This window comes from Nicotiana tabacum, chromosome 10 (assembly GCF_000715075.1).
Source record: "Nicotiana tabacum cultivar K326 chromosome 10, ASM71507v2, whole genome shotgun sequence".
NCBI lineage: Eukaryota > Viridiplantae > Streptophyta > Magnoliopsida > Solanales > Solanaceae > Nicotiana > Nicotiana tabacum.
The window spans coordinates 136206706-136224453 of NC_134089.1; the positions used below are offsets into that span (position 1 = coordinate 136206706).

General features: G+C 37.6%; 1 long non-coding RNA gene across 1 annotated transcript; it reads right to left on the minus strand.

The window, feature by feature from the left end:
* Positions 1-244: 244 nt before the first annotated feature.
* Positions 245-5814, minus strand: LOC142164776 (uncharacterized). Its single transcript, XR_012695763.1, has 2 exons — positions 5348-5814; positions 245-3542 (listed from the first exon to the last, which is right to left on the minus strand). It is a non-coding gene; the product is annotated as an uncharacterized LOC142164776 (long non-coding RNA).
* Between the last annotated feature and the right edge of the window lie 11934 nt (positions 5815-17748).

Here is a 17748-nt window from a genome sequence, read left to right on the forward strand (position 1 = left end):
CCCTGTAACCTCCCGAAGAAAGGTATGGACGTCATCATACCGATCCGCAGGACTCTCCTAGACACTTGCTCATGACTCATAGAACCTACGAACCTAGTGCTCTGATACCACCTTATCACGACCCAAAAATCACAAGTCGTGATGGCACCTAACTCAACCTACTAGGTAAGCCAACTAACAAAAAAACACAACCCAACTGAGGTTATAAAATAAAAGGAAATAGATAATTGAGCGTTTACGAATTTACAAAGACCTGGTAGTACAAATCACGAGCTTCTAAGATTTGGAATTTCAAAACTAATACAAATAAATACACATTCTGTTTGAAGGTTACATAAACAGATTAGCAATAATCTAAACTACCAAGGATAAGTGGCAGTTATAACCAAACGCACGAACATCTTCCGAATCAACACTTGACGTCACCAGCAGCTCTACCCCAAAATCTGTACGGAACGTGCAAAATTGCAGTAATAGTACAATCGACCTCATATACTTGCAAGTATTTTGTCTAACCTCGTCGAGGTAGTGACGAAGCTTTTAGTTGAACGATGCTTATTACTATAACTTGTACATTAGACTAATAGTATATGTAGTTTCAACATAATAGATAAAAGTACCGTATATAACTCCATGAGACAGTCAACAATTACTAGCAGGATTCACAGTGGAATATTTACAATCCTTCCTGGTATGAGAAGTATTTCCAAGATATCAAGTCAAATGGCACGGTAACACCCTTCGTGCTTTTATCTCATCCTCACTATATAAATAAATTTATCTGACAAATCAATTAGCACGACAACACCCTTCGTGTGTTCAACTCATCCTTCCCAAACGTATGTATAGAAAAACCAACCAGATGATAGAAACACCATAACAAGAATTACAAAGTAGGAAATACGCAAGTAACAACAATGGACAAGGATATACATGTGGGCAACAGTAAAAGACTAGGCAGAAAGTACATAAGCAATAACAACCAATAGGAAAACAAAGAGTATCAACTTCAATTAACTAGCATAGTGGAGGCCTAAGTACAAATATAGCAAATAAGAAGGAAACACAAGATCTTTATAAGTTAACAAGTAAGGGCATGAATAACTAGCATGGTGGAAGGCTTATGCTAAGGTGCAATAGAATAGATACAACATGAGTGTAATTATAAAAGCAGGAAATAGGCATTGTATTTGCAAGTTAAGCAAGTAGAAAGTATGAGAAACACAACAACAATTGAGATGGAGATCATGATAGAACAATGGCAGTAAATCACATCAGATCCATAATTATGACAATAAGAGTTCAAGGTAAAGACAAGAACATATACACGGAAGACTGATATCAAAATAATGCATGTTCCTCATCCTCGCCTACACAGAAACACCCATCGTGCCATGACCTCCGATAACATACAAAAATAACAATATAAATGAAATGGAACATCATCACCCTGTGTGCTTTAACTCTCAAATGATATGGCATAACATTACCCTTCGTGCTTTTACTCTCAATAATGTGGCACGACATCACCCTTCGTGCTTTTACTCTCAATAATACGGCACGTCATCACCCTTTGTGCTAAGGCAGGAAGCACAAATAACATCCAGGAAAGTGTTAACAGATATTTCAAAGAAATCCCAATCACATCTTTCCAAATCAACAATGATTTAACAAACCTCGAGAACCGTATTATTCAAATACTTCCACAATTCTCACAATGATCCATAACACAAGCAAAGAGTCTAGTATATCGTGAACATGGGCCGTAGTAATGTAATAATGATTTCGCATAGAGATGACCGAATTATACACATCAATATATTCTCAGAATTCTACCAAATTCGATCAAGTTATATTGGGCTAAATCTTGATTACTAACATTTTATACTACGTTCTTAACATCGGTAAATCAAGTGAAGCATGTAGCAAGAATTTACGTAATCCTACAAAGCACAATTATAATATAACCTACCCCCGAGCATGATTAACCCCGTCACATACATATACGCTCGTCACCTCATATATGTATCACCCCTGCATGTAGCAAACAATGACAAATAGAAGGAAAAATTTCCTCAACAAAGTTAGGCAAAACACTTACCTTGAATAAGCAGATTACAATACTGAGCAAGCCAAGCGATGCTCCAAAAATGCCATCACGCGCATACTGACCTTCGAACGGCTAAAAACTAGCCAAAAGAAACTCAAATACTTCAAATAAAGCCCAAGGAAACAATTCCAAATGATAGAGATCGAATCTTAAATCACATCCCAAATTCGGCAAAAAATCGCACCCAGGCCCGCGCCTCGGAACCCGACAAAACTCATAATATCTGATAACCCATTCAATTTTGAGTCCAACCATACTAGTTTCACTCAATTCCAACTCCAAATCGATGTTCAAAACTCAAAAATACATATTATGAAACTTTAGGCCAAAACCTCCAATTTCCTCTTTAAAATTCATCAACCAAAAGCTAAAATCGAAGATAGATTCATGGAGTATAACCAAAACTGAGTAGAGAACACTTATCCCAAATCATATGGTGAAAATCACCTCAAAAATTTCCCAATTCCGAGCTCCCCAACTCAAAATATATTAAATGAACAAAACCCTTGTTTTAATAATGTTTTGCCTCGTTTCTTGATGCCTCCAATGGATTCCTTGTGAAATTCTAGTCTAGTTAAGCTTTTGAGTCACTCCATTTGACCATATATTGAAGGAGATATGTTGGTTTCAATATTTGGAAATAGTGCAGAATTTTAAAAACGAAATCAGTGGCAATTTCGTAATTAATCTGAAAAATCTGGCAACCCTATTCTTAGTAAAATAACCATAAACTCCCCATACAATGTCCAAATTCGACGATTCTTTTTTCTGTGGCTCCTTAATTACGATAAAGATCTAATACTTCAATAAAAATATAAATTGAAGCTCATTTGCTTAATGTAATACCATTTATGCTTAAAGAAACAACGTCGAAACATAAAAAAACGAGCGCAACACAACCCAAACCTATCCGAAACTCACTCAAACCCCTCGGGACCACATCCAAACATATCAAAAAGTTCCATAACATAACATGGACTTACTCGAGGCCTCAAAACACACATAACGACATCGAAATGATGAATCACACCTTAATCCAAATATCAATGAACTTGAAACTTCAAACTTCCACAACTGACGTCGAAACCTATCAAATCACATTTGATTGCCCTCAAATTTTGCACACAAGTCACATTTGACATTACAGGCCTTCTCCAACTTTCAGAATTGAAATCCGACCCCGATATCAAAAAGTCCACTCTCGGTCAAAGTTTCTAAAAAATCCAACTTTCGCCATTTCGAGCCAAATTCAACTACGGACCTCCAAATCACAATCTAGACGTGACCCTAAGTCCAAAATCACCCAACGGCGCTAACAAAACCATCAAAATTCCAGTCCGAGGTCAAATACTAAAAAGTCAAATTCGGTCAACTCTTTTAAATTTAAAGCTCCCTAGTTGAGAATCATTCTTCCAAATCAATCCCGAATAACCTGAAAACCAAAATCGATAATTCACATAAGTTAAATACATTATACGGAGCTACTCACGCTCGTAAACTACCGAGTGATGTGCAAATTCTCAAAACGACCAGTCGGGTCGTTACACCTAACAATGATGAATGATTGATGAACCTTTGAATATTCGGGATCTCCTTAGATCATGGGGGAAAAGTTAGACAAAGATTTGAGGAAAAGGTGTATTTTGTATGTATGTAATAATGAAAGAATCTAGGGAATGCCAATATGTTGTTCTTTACGATGAGTGTCTCCTTCCCCTTTGTAGCTACCTATCTTTTTATTTATAGGGGCACATTGGCCACAAATATTCTAATAGTACCGATTAGAGGAATATTCACTGAATATTCTCCTTAAAGCCTTATCATTAAAACCAGTCGTTACTTCACACCTCCTTTTTACCCGATGGGGATAGGGATAGAGAGTTTTTCCAATTTAAGTGACATTAATCGAGTTGGAATTACTTATTTATTTCAGAGTCGCCACTTGGAATAATTTATGGTGTCCCAAGTCACCGATTTATTGTAAATCCCAAATCGAGAAAATTTGACTCTTAACTATGGTCTACGAACACAGAAGACCGGGTAAGTAATTCTGTTAATCCGAGAGAAGGTGTGAGGCACTCCTGAGTTCTGTGATTTTAGCACGATCGCTCAACTATTAATAATTGGACTAATTATCTGATTTATTACATGTTTTAAACCTATTGTGCACTTTTAATTTTATAACCACTTTTATTTATTTATGAAATTATTTCTGGAATGAGTCACGATAGTCTTACACTTGTTTGTTTTTGTACACGTTGTGAATCGTACCACGGTTATCATACACACGATCTACAACATGTGAATTTTATTATTGTTCGAAGTTGTGGTCGGGTCACATGAAATGTACACCCGAATTTGGATTTACGTATCGCAACCATAGCACGGAAACCATACTCATAGTCACGATAATTTATTATTTAGTAATCGCCCCTAAAGCAAACTACAATATTCATAAGTTGGTTTCCTACATTTGATATTAATTGTAAAGGTTTGCAAGTTATGGAATTATTATGGAGGAAATAAAGTGAATTAATTCTAGAAGAGTAAACTAGCTTCGTGTGTTTGAGAAAAATTGGGTCGGCACACGAATGAATAGGAACGTTGTTGTTTCTCTTCTTCTTTTTTTGGCTTTTGGCAGATATGTATCTAATTTGGCCTAAACTCACAAACTAAATTATTGCACATCCAATTTAGTTTCTGATTTTTACAAGACAAACCAAATGGCCAAATTGGCATAACTAATGAACAAAGGTTCCATGGAAAAATAATGGCTCACTGCTTCTTATTTTTTAGCTATCAAACAAGAACTAAAAGATTTTTAGACTTATATCTCATGCTCATGAAATAAGAATTAAAATAGGAGATTCAGACAACAGGATACCAACTAAAACGATTTTTGGCAAACCTAGTGTAAATCAAATTGATGCACAATTTAAACAGATATTTCATGAAGAAATGAAACTAATTACTGTAAATCAAGTCATTATTATTATTATTATTATTATTATTATTTTATTGTAAAATAAAGCAAACAAATATTTCGGAGATTGGCTGTTTATGCAAGTGATTAACATTGGGATTTTTAATTGCACATAGATAACATCACAGAATGAACAAGGGATGGAGGCAGCTTTATTGATCTAATATGCTGAATTTCAGATGATTAAACGCACACGTAGTGTGAAAGATCAAATATAAGGTTGTATAGAAATGTACAAATGAACATGAACATACCTAAATGCCGTGAAAAAAAACTAGAGTTTAGCAGCCTTTTGAAACAACCAAATCAACAACAACAGCCATGAATTTGAGCTTTGACGGCTTGTGCAAACTTTAGTAATCAATACCCTTTTTAATCTTCTTTGAAATCCAGCTTTCGAAAAACCAGAAAAATAGTATTGAAGACCTCTTGAATCAACCACTACGACTAATTATTTTGAGTAAAAAAAAAGGTCAGCTGAAACTTTACTCATTTTTTGTGTTTTTCCTCTCAATTTTGAAACTGAAAATTGCAGATCTAATAAGGGATTTTTTGAAATTTCAAATTTGTTTTCAGATGCATTTAGGTGTGTAGCCCAGCGTATGAGTATGGGGTTAGAAGATAAGAAAGAAGAAGAGAGCAGAGAGGGGTGCACCGGCTAGGGTTAGTTTGAGGGAGGAGGATCTCATTTTGTTTTTTGGAAAAAGTCTTAGCTAGGTTATAGAAGAGAGAAGGGATAGGGTTATTTTAATGTGGGGAAAACCGGTTGGGCCTAGAATTTTGGGCCCTAAAATTGGGCCAATTTGGAACAAGAGGCAAATTTAATCTTTCAAAATAGCCACCTTACGACCAATTAAATTTATTTTACCAAAACGACTTAATTAGCCTTTTAACTAATTAAATAAACTAATTGATTAAAGCTAATGTATATTTTTGTGATTTTCATATATTAATCTAACAATTAAAGAGTAATTAATTCCTAAAAATGCAAATTAAACCTAATATGGTATGAAATTAAAATGTGATAATTTTTATGATTTTTCTTATGATTTTAAAATAATAAACATGCATGAAATGCAACTAAATAAAGAAAAATTCTTAAAATCCATTAAAATTATTTTTAATCTATTTTTAGGAGTTATTTTCATGCAGGGCAAAAATTAGGTGCTCACAGCTGCCCCTCTTTGCTCGAGAACATGAAAAGTTTTCGGACAAAGATAAAGTGAGCAATTACGAGCAATTTTTGCCCTTTTGATACTCCATTTGGAAGAATTTTTGAAAAAGTTTGACCGAACCTTGCTTCGGAGGTTGCCTACATATCCTTGGCTCTGAAGGAATCAGGTCGGTGTAGTTCTGGAAACTTTGGTAGATGGGACTACCGAAAAACTATGATTTTAGTGTTGTTGATTCTGTTGCTGCTTGCTAAGCTCCTTATTACAGCAAAATCAAAAATGAAAAATACTAACTAAGTCTATTATCAATGAGTTACAAGATTTCTATCTATGAGTCTTTTGAAGCTTGATCTTTAGTCTTTGTTGGTTCTTCATACGGACTCTGATCTGAATCTTGATGCTTGCTAGCTGCAGGTGCTAGTTGATTCTTCTTCAGCTTTTCGGATCAAGGCGGGATATGTAAAACTTGTGACTTCAATCATGTCTTGAGCAGTCCACATTTTTTCTTCGCTTCTGCACTTTGAGTTCACTTCTTTTTCTTTTCTTCTTTTTCTTTTATTCTGGATTGAGACTTCTTCTTTTGATTGTCTCAAACCTTGTGTATCAAGGTATAACCTGCTCAAACACCAAAACAAATAAACGAACGGAATTGTTCTGCCCCAGTTTTCACTAGAAAAATTCCGTGAGTTATTTGTAACCAAAACTCTATACTACTTCATTATTGAAAGCAATAAAAGTCAGGATTGTGTATCCTTGGGAAAAAGAGATTAGGGAGTGGTGACTCTATGTTTAGAATGAGATCAACTAGGGATTGGAGACCTTATTATTGAAAAATCATCAATTAGAGAGTGGTGACCCTATGTTGGCATCAGGCTATCAGGTTGTGTTGGCATCAACTAGGGAGTGGAGACCCTATGTTGGCATCAATTAAGGAGTGGCGACCCTATGTTAGCATCAGGTTATGCTGACATCAACTAGGGAGTGGAGACCCTATGTTGGAAAATCATCGGGTTATGGCAGCATCAACTAGGGAGAGGGACCCCATGTTGGAAAAGTCATCGGGTTATGCCGGCATCAACTAGGGAGTGGGACCCTATGTTGGAAAAATCATCGGGTTATGTCGGCATCAACTAGGCGGTAGGACCCTATGTTGGAAAAGTCATCAGGTTATGTCGGCATCAAATAGGGAGTGGGACCCTATGTTGGAAACGTCATCAGGTTATGTCGGCATCAACTAGGGAGTGGACCCTATGTTGGAAAAGTCATCGGGTTATGTCGGCATCAACTAGGGAGTGGGGCCCTATATTGGAAAAGTCATCGGGTTATGTCGGCGTCAACTAGGGAGTGGGACCCTATGTTGGAAAAGGCGCAGCTTTGGATTAGAGATCCTATACTACTATGATTTTAAATTTTTCTTCTTCTTTTTCTTTTTTTTCATTTTCATCATCATTTTTTATCTTTTTTTTAATTTCATACAATGAGTAAATGCGGGAAAGAATTTTGGATGAAACTTCCCTTTTTGGAGTTGTTGCTGCAAAGCTATTTTTTAGCTCTTGTACAGTTTCTTTTTGGTAGCACCTGCTTCTTGCAAGGTTGCTTGTGCATTGCACCTGTTTCCTATTTTTCAAACAAAGAACAATTTGTCAATTTGAAATGGTGGTTAGCTTTTTGGCCTTGATTATTTCAACCACTTGATCTCAGCCCCTTTCATCTGCAACTGGTTGTTTCCTGAATACCGATTACATTTCTGATCCTGGAGAAACTCTGGCTTTTCCAGACTTTGCCATGATGATTGATCGGTGGGATTCACCCTTTTTGACTTTATTTTGCCTATGTAGGCCTTTCCCTTCTGACTTGTTGTTTTTCTTCTTTTATTTTCTTTTTTTCTCTTTTTTTTTAAAACTTCGAAGCATTGGGAAACTTTTGGATCCTCAAACTTTGCTGCAACGGCTAGTCGCTTGGGACTTAACCTTTTCCAACTTTATTTTTCCTTCATAGGCATTTCATTTCTAGCTTCTTTCTTCCAACTTTAATTTCAGAGTATTTAGGGTATATTCGCTTTTCAAACCTTACCGAGACGGTTAGCCATGTGGGACTCAACCTTTCAACTTCATTTGCCTTTATAGGCACTTCAATTTGATTTTCTTTTTTCAAGAGTTTTGATTTCGAAGCATCGGCCGGTATGGCCAGTCGAGGTCGACTTGATGCCCCTAACGATGATGGGTGCCTTTTTTGCATATTAGCTTGTATCAAAGGAGAACCCTGTAAATCAGTCTTGCCATTCTTTCTTTGTCTTAGTTTCGGAACAGAGTTATACCGAAAGGGATTCAAAGAAAAACAAACAAGGGAAAGGACAATGAATTTAAACAAAAAGTATCCCTTTCGGGAAAAGGATAGAAGAACTTATCTGGAGTGCATGTGGACTTCAATGAACATGACATGCCTTTTGGACTGGATGCCTGATCCGTGTAAACCGTCCGACTCTCAAAAAGTCATCACATCCTTTGCCTCAAAATCGAGAAACCTTGCTAGGACTCTATAGATGTCGATGGCTGTGAGGATCCTCTTTTCGATCAGGGGCGCCCTTTTCGGGTTTTCACCAGCTAGCCTCTCTCATTTCTCTTTTCACCATCGCCTTATAGTGCTCTTTGTGAGTTTTCACTAACAAGACTCTCTCATTTTTAGTTTCTATGCTTATCATCGCCCTATGTTACCCGTGTGGGTTTTCACCAATAAGACTCTCTCATTTTATTTCTCTCATTTGATTGTATCAGATCCAAGTAACCATATTCCCCAATTTTGAATATCTTTACTGGTTGATCGGAAAGACTTGAACAGGATTTGGGATAAAAGAATTTGGATTGAATTATAACTTTGGAACCTTTCAAACGAAGCCATCGCCATATCATGGTAACTTTTGCCCCAATTTCAACTTTTGGAGGAATTTGGATTTTTATTTTGGTGTGACTGAACCCTAGAGAGAGGCTGTCTACGTATCCTTTCGAAATCAAGTCAAACGTAGTTCAGGGAACTTTATTTTTTATTTTCTTTTATTTTTCTATTTAGCTTTGTTTCTCTTTCTTTTTCCTTTCCTTTTTTTCATTTTCTTCATCTTTTCTCCCCCCCCCCTTTTTGTATGTTTCTTTTTCTTCTCCCTTTTCATTTTTTTTTCATTTTTTTATTTTTTCAATAACACTTTTACTTTCTAAAGAAGGTAATCAAAGAAAAATAACCGGTTCAAAGGGTTTGCAAAGGGTTGATAGTGTTTGGATAGTGAGAAAGAAAACCTTCTTCATCCCAATCGGAGAACATTAATGCTATATAGAGGATCCAATATAGTACCTTTGACTACATTTGCATTGACAGTTGTTTCACAGACATTTCCTTCAATGTTCCCCAGGTACAACGCTCTCTTTGGCAGTACTCTTGTTACCATGTATGGATCTTTCCAATCTGGAGCCAATTTTCCTTTAGTTGTTCCAACTCTTTGTTTTATTTCCTTAAACTTATCATCATTGCAATCTAATTCTTGATTCATCATTTCGAAGTTTGACAATGTTTTAAGATCTGGGCATGAAGTCCGCAAGCATGTCATTTTATTAAAATCTGCATTTCACAGAACTAAAAAGAGAATAAAAAAAGTGAAATTAAGAAAAGAGACATTCCTGGACAATGAAATATTTATTTCATTTGATTTTTGATTTCTTTTTTTTTGGAATTTCAAAGATAGAAGAGTTTACATCAGAAGTAAGACAATAAAGTAAAACATCCGGATCACACCTTGAGATAATCCGGACACAAAAAGGATAGCAAGATTGGCTACCGAGACTCCCGTCTGATGGGGAACTTTCAGGCTTAGTGACTGTTTTTTTGCTTTTCTTCTATCTCGGCAATGGCTGCAATGGCCTTCAACGCCGGATCAAATTCTTCATCTTCACAAATCATTCCGACTACTGGCCCATTTGTGAGAGTAGGAAGAGGATTGTTCATCATATTAGGAGCCTCTTCGTCCCGGAGAACGATTTTTTCAGCTTCAATCAAGTCTTCAACTGTCCTTTTGAGGGTCCAACAGTCCTTCGTACTGTGTCCCACTGCTCTAGAGTGGTATTCACATATAGCATCAGTTCGGTGCGAGGAGGACTCGGGGTTCGGCCGATTTGGGGCCACTGGCTGCAGCAGACCTAGCCAGACTAGCTTTTGGAACAAGCCTCAGTATGATTCACTAATAGGGGTGAACTGATTCCTTTTGAAAGGCTCTCTTGGGCGAGGATTGTACTGGGGAACATTTGATTAGGGATTATATGGAGCTTAGTAAGGATGGACATTTCTAGGAGGTGGAGCTCGGTTTTATGTATAATGTTGTGGCCGCGTGCAAGGTTGCACGTTCATCACCGCATACCAACAAAACCAACCACCTGAACAGAACCTGGCTAATTTGCTCACACCACAACCTCTTTAGTTTTGAGACATTTAACATATAAGAAATCACACGTTGGGATGCAATGCACCTAACAGTTAAACGCTTCTACCATGTGTTTGAACGGTTTGCGTGTTTCATCCCGGCCTTAATTAACCCTTTAAGTATGCATCTTTTTTTTTCTGCCTCTCTTTAATCACTCTTGATTTTTTTCATTTCGTTTCTGCCACTCTTTTATTTTATTTTTTGCACTCTTTTTTTGTCACTCTTTTTTTTTTCTTCCGCTCAATTTTTCTCTCCTTTTTCAGTTTATTTTTCACTCAATTAATTTTATGGTTGTGATCGAATCCGATGGGGATTGCCTACGTATCATGATGCCGCATGAATCAGATCTTGCGTAGTTCGGGAAGATCGAAAATAGAGTAAATAAACTTTTTTTTGTTTAGTTTTATAAAACTCAGACCATGAAAGCTTTAAGAAAAAGAAAAACATATTCCTTTTTGAATTTTTGTTTTGTTTTTGTTTTTTTTCGAAATAAATGCTTTAAAAGAAGAAAGAAAATATTTTTTTGAATTTTTGATTTTGATTTTTTTTAAAAGAACGACTTCTAAAAATTCCTTTTCTATTGATTTGAACTTTGGGAATTTCAAAAGTAGAAAGAAAATATTTTTTTGAAATTTTATTTGTTTTCTCTTTTTCTAAAGAAGAAAGAAAATATTTTTGCCTTTTGGTTGTTGCCTCTTTATTTTCGAAAGAGGGACTTTAAGAAAAATAATTTGGATTTCTGAGCTTTTTTTTGTTTCTAAATTTACAAAAGTACTTCTAAAGAAAAAAAAATATTTTTGGACTTCAATTTTTTATTTTTTTGTTTTTTTGAAAAAAGAACTTTTAAACAAAGAAAAGAATATTTTTTTAATTCTTTTTTTATTTTATTTTTGATAAAAATACTTCAAAATAAAGGAAACCCGTATTTTGGATTTTAATTTTTTATTGATTTTTTTATTTTTTTCTGTATGAAAGACTTCAGAAAGAAGGCAACTATTTTTTGAGTTTAAAAAAAACTTCTTTTTTTTGAATTTTCTAAGGAAAGATTTCTAAAGAAGGAACTAAAGGAAAATATTTTTAGATTTTTTAAAATTGGGGTCGGAATCAATGAGGTTTGTCTACGTATCTCACATCCGGTGAGAATCAGACCCGCGTAGTTCGGTCACTTTTTGACGGAACATGGGAAACATGACTTTTTGAAGACATTGGCTTAGTATTTTTTTCAAAATTTCAATAGAGTTTCGAATTTCAAATACCTACCTCAATCTTGATATTTTTTCTTGATATTTTTTTATTTTCTTTCCCTATTCTAGAAGCTGGTAAACATGCAAGCCAAAACAAACAGATGCGTGAATAGCACGTAAGATGCATCGAGATGGTGTTTAAATGTGGGTACACCTGTCCAAGATGGACCCAACCCCTATGTTGAGTCCCCAAAGTCAAATGCAAGTGATGCAAACAAACGTACCAACTAGGGATCCGGCATGAGGCTATGTTATTCTAGGTTTAAAAACCTGAGTGTATTATTCTAGACATGGCTTACCCAAGCAGACAGCTCGAGCCGAGGGGGGCAGCATACCGGGGATTCAAAATCTTTACCGGCTTTGCAACTTGTCCGAACCTCATTCTAAAATTGGGATATGATTCTAACAGAAATGAAGTCATGCGAAGCGCACACTTCCTAGAAGATTTAGAAGACTCATAGAGAAGAGGGTTTCGTAACAGTTTTTATATACAATTCAATCAATATCGAAGCGGTAAAAAAGGCATTTAGCACATTAGGCTCAAACACGTAAAAATCAGACAATCATGAAAGCCAATCATAACAGCTATTCTAAGCTCGAATTCTGAACCCTGAACCAGAAGTTCTGGGTTCTTTTTCCCAGCAGAGTCGCCAGAGCTGTCACACTTCCTTTTTACCCGAGGGGGATAGGGATAGGGAGTTTTTCCAATTCAAGTGACATTAATCGAATTGGGATTATTTATTTATTTCAGAGTCTCCACTTGGAATAATTTATGGTGTCCCAAGTCACCGATTTATTTTAAATCCCAAATCGAGGAAATTTGACTCTTAATTATGGTCTCTAAACACAGAAGATCGGGTAAGGAATTTCGTTAACCCGGGAGAAAGTGTGAGGCACTCCCGAGTTCCATGGTTTTAGCACGGTCGCTCAACTATTAATAATTGGCCTAATTATCTGATTTATTACATGTTTTAAACCTATTGTGCACTTTGAATTTTACAACCGCTTTTATTTATTTATGAAATTATTTTTGGAACGAGTCACGATTGTCATAAACTTATTTGTTTTCTATACACATTGTGAATCGTGTTACGGGAACCGTACCCATGATCTACAACATGTAAATTTTATTATTGTTCAAAGTTATGGTCGGGTCACATGAAATGCACACCCAAATTTGGATTTACATATCGCAACCATGCCACGGGAACCGTACCCATAGTCACGATACTTTATTATTTAATAATAACCCCTAAAGCAAATTACAATGTTCATAAGTTAGTTTCCTACATTTGAGATTAATTGTAAAGGTCGACGAGTGTAACGACCCGGCATGTCATTTTAAGAATTAACGCTCTGATCCCCTATTAACTGCTTTTCCCATGTTTGTTTCTACTATTTTGAATTGTCGGGATGTTTGATTTTGAGTTTCGGAGAGTTTTGGGACACTTAGTCCCTAAATGAGAGTTTAAGTTTTAGAATTGGACCATAGTCAGAGCAATGTGAAAACGGCCTCGGAATGGAATTTCGTTTGTTCTGTTAGCTCCATTGGGTGATTTCGGGCTTAGGGGCGAGTTCAGATTATGTTTTAGAGGTCTGTAGCTAATTTAGGCTTGAAATGTCGAAAGTTAAATTTTTGAAGTTTCTGGTTCGGTAGTGAGATTTTGATATCGGGGTCGGAATGGAATTTCAGAATTTGGAGTAGCTCTGTAGTGTTGAATGTGACGTATGTCTAAAATTTCAGGTCATTCGAACGAGGTTTGATAGATTTTTTGATCGAAAGCGTAATTTGAGAGTTTTTGGAATTCTTAGACTTGAATCCGATGTGAAATTGGTGTTTTGATGTTGTTTTGAGTGTTCCAAAGATTGGAACAAGTTTGAATGATATTTTAGGATTGGTTGGCATGTATGGTTGAGGTCCAGGGAGGCCTCGGGTGTGTTTCGGATGCTCAATGGGGCATTTTGGAACTTAGAAAAATTGCAGCAGCCCAGTTCTGGTTTTCTTCTTCGCGTTCGCGAAGAGGAGCTGGGGCTGGGGGGAGATTAATGCTTCGTGTTCGCAAAGTTTTTCCCGCGTTCGCGAAGGAGGGGGAGATCATGTATCGCATTCGCGACCAGGACATCACGTTTGCGATGAAGGAAGATGGACCCAAGCGAAGTTATGCTTCGCGAACGCGAAGGTCCTTCATCGTTCGCGAAGAAGGAAATACCTGGGCAGTATTTAACATTAAAAAAATGAGGGTTAGGACATTTTTATCAAAACTTAAGCTTGGGAGCTCGGATTTGAGCGAGGTTTTGAGGGATTTTCAGAGATATTGATTGGGTAAAGATTCTTAACTCCTTTTTGCTTGTAACCCATTAGTCGGAGCAGTATGAAGACGGACTTGGAATGGAATTCCATTTTTTTCGTTAGTTCCGTTGGGTGATTTCGGGCTTAGGGGCTTGTCTGGATTGTCTTTTGGAGGTCCGTAGTTAATTTAGGCTTGAAATGCCGAAAGTTGAAATTTTGAAGTTTCCGGTTCGGTAGTGAGATTTTGATATCGAGGTTGGAATGGAATTCCGGAATTTAGAGTAACTCTGTAGTGTTGAATGTGACGTGTGTGCAAAATTTTAGGTCATTCGGACGAGGTTTGATAGACTTTTTGATCGAAAGCGTAATTTGAGAGTTTTTTGAATTCTTAGGCTTGAATCCAATGTAAAATTGGTGTTTTGATATTGTTTTGAGTATTCCAAAGCTTGGAATAAGTTTGAATGATGTTTTAGGATTGGTTGGCATGTTTGGTTGAGGTCTCGGGGGCCTTGGGTGTGTTTCGGATGCTCAACGGGACATTTTGGAACTTAGAAAAATTGCAGCAGCCCATTTCTGGTTTCCTTCTTCGCGTTCGCGAGTTGATTCTCGCGTTCGCGAAGAGGAGCTGGGGCTGGAGGAGGTTAATGATTCGCGTTCACAAATTTTTTCCCGCGTTCACGAAGGAGGGGGAGATCGTGCATCGCTTTCGCGACCAGGACATCGCGTTCACGATGAAGGAAGATGGACCCAAGCGAAGTTGTGCTTCGCGAACGCGAGGGTCCTTCCGCGTTCACGAAGAAGGAAATACGTGGGCAGTATTAAACATTTAAAAACGAGGGTTTGGACATTTTTATCAAAACTTAAGCTTGGGAGCTCGGATTTGAGCGAAGTTTTGAGGGATTTTCAGAGATATTGATTGGATAACGATTCTTAACTCCTTTTTGCTTGTATCCCATTAATCCAAACATGAATTCATCATTTAATTTCGGAAATTGTATGAAAATTGGGGGAAAGTTTTTAGATCAAAAAATCGAGTTTTGATTGAGGATTTGACATTGGATTTGGATAATTTTGGTATGGTTAGAGTCGTGAGAGTATGAGGATTCTGAAAATGTAAATTTTACCAGATTCCGGATGTGGGCTCGAGGGGCATATTGGTCATTTTACCTAATTTCGTGTATAAGCTTAGAATTTATTTGTAGAATAAGTTACTTCAAGTGTTATTTACATTATGTAATTGAATTGAATAGATTTGGGTCATTTGGATTCGAGTACTCATGGCAAGAACATGGTTTCGGGTTGATTTAGAGCCGGTTTGAGGTAAGTGACTTGCCTAACCATGTGTTGGGGAAACTCCCCTTAGGATTTGGTATTATTGATAGTTGAAATACATGGTACGTGAGGTGACGAATGCGTACTTGTGCTAATTATTGAAAAATTTGGTTTTCATTAAGAAATTGCTAGTATGTTTCTTTTCATGTTTATACTACTTGCAATTTAAACATTTTGTTAGCTTAGGAAAGCATGTCTAATTGACTTAATTGCCTTACTTGCTCAAACTGCCTTATTTGGATTACGTGCAGTATGCTAGGTTAGAAATACCTGTTTTACCTTGGTATGGAACTTGAATAGAACTTGTACTCTTCTTGTTGTTGTTGTGTGTTTACTTTGCGACTACGGGATGGTATCCCGGGAGATCCCCTTGTATGTTTACTTTGGGACTATGGAACGGTATTTTGGGAGATCCCCCTGCACATTTATATTGGAACTACGGGACTACACCCGGTAGATTCCCCCTGTACTGAGTATTTACATTTGGGACTACGGATCGGTATTCCGGGAGATCCCCTCGCATTATGAGTTGGACTGCGGGACGGTATCCCGGGAGATCCACTGGATATTTATATTTGGGACTACAAGACGGTATCCTGGGAGATCTCCGGTTGTTATCTTTGTGTTGAGCTGTATTTCTTTCTGTGTTCACTTTGCCTCTGTAGTAGTTGTTGTTGTCATTTATATCTTGTATTACTTTTACTATTGTACTTATTTATACTGTTTTGTTCTACACAGTTAAACCTTATATTTTATTTAACCTCAGTAGGGTCCTGACCTTCCTCGTCACTACCCGACCGAGGTTAGGCTTGGCACTTATTGAGTACCGCTGTGGTGTACTCGTGCCCTTTTGCACATATTTTTCATGTGCAGATCTAGGTACTTCAACTCAGTCTTATTATCCTTGAGGCGAGGCGCTTCTATAGAGATTTTGAGGTATATCTACTGCGTCCGTAGACCGAGGAGTCCCTTTCTATCTTTCTGTAATAGTATAGCCCTTCAGTATTTTCCTTTTTGTTAGACATTTCTGGAGTTGGAGCTTCTTATGTATCTCTTAGCTTATGATTCATGGGGTTACGGATTTTGGGAAGTGTTAAGTTGAGAATCTTGTACTGTTATGTGCCTGGCGGCATCTTAAACACTATTTCATTTTGTTATTTCAGTTTTATATTATTTTCTTTCCGAAAATTGTTTCTTTTCTGCATTTGTTAGGCTTACCTAGTCGTAGAGACTAGGTGCCGTCATGATAGTTCACAGAGGGCGAACTGGGATCGTGACAAGTTGGTATAAGAGCTCTAGGTTCATAGGAGTCATGAATCACAAGCCAGATTATTAGAGTCTCGCGGATCAGTACGGAGACATCTGTACTTATCTGAGGGAGCCTATGTAACTGTTAGGAAAATTTTACTTCATTTGATTTCCTTGTCGTGCGAGATTTTGATGTCACAACTCTAACCTTCTATCTTCTATTTTCTCACAGATGGTGAGGACACGTGCTACCCGAGACGATCAGGCACACGTGCCCCCTACTGCAGCCGTCAGAGGCCGGGGCTGGGGTAGAGGCCGAGGACACGCATGTGGTGCAGCCAGAGCACCCACACAAGATGGTACCGAGGTACCACCAGCAGTTCCAACCGGAGTCCAGGCACCTGATATGCCTACTACTACTACTCCAGCACTTCAGGAGACTCTTGCGCAGTTCATGAGCATGTACACCACTTTGGCTCAGGCAGGGTTGCTTCCCCTTGCTGCAACCACATCTCAGGTCGGGGGAGGAGCATAGACTCCCGTCGCTCGCACTTCTGAGCAGCGAGTGCATGTTGATCAGGTCCTAGAGATTATTTCTGTACAATCTGTAGTCCCAGGTCAGCCCGAGGACAGGGCAGTGGCTTCAGAGGATGAGCAGCGGAAACTCGAGAGGTTCAAGAAGTATGATCCTCCTATATTCAGTAGGTTAGCATCAGATGATGCCTTGGGATTTCTAGAGGAGTGTCATCGTATCCTCCGCACTATGGGTATATCAAGATCGAGTGGGGTTTCTTTCACTGCCTTCCAGCTTTGAGGAGCCGCCTATGAGTGGTGGCGCACCTATGAGTTAGACAGTGCAGATGAGGCAGCTTCACTAACTTGGACCTAGTTTTCAGATATATTCATG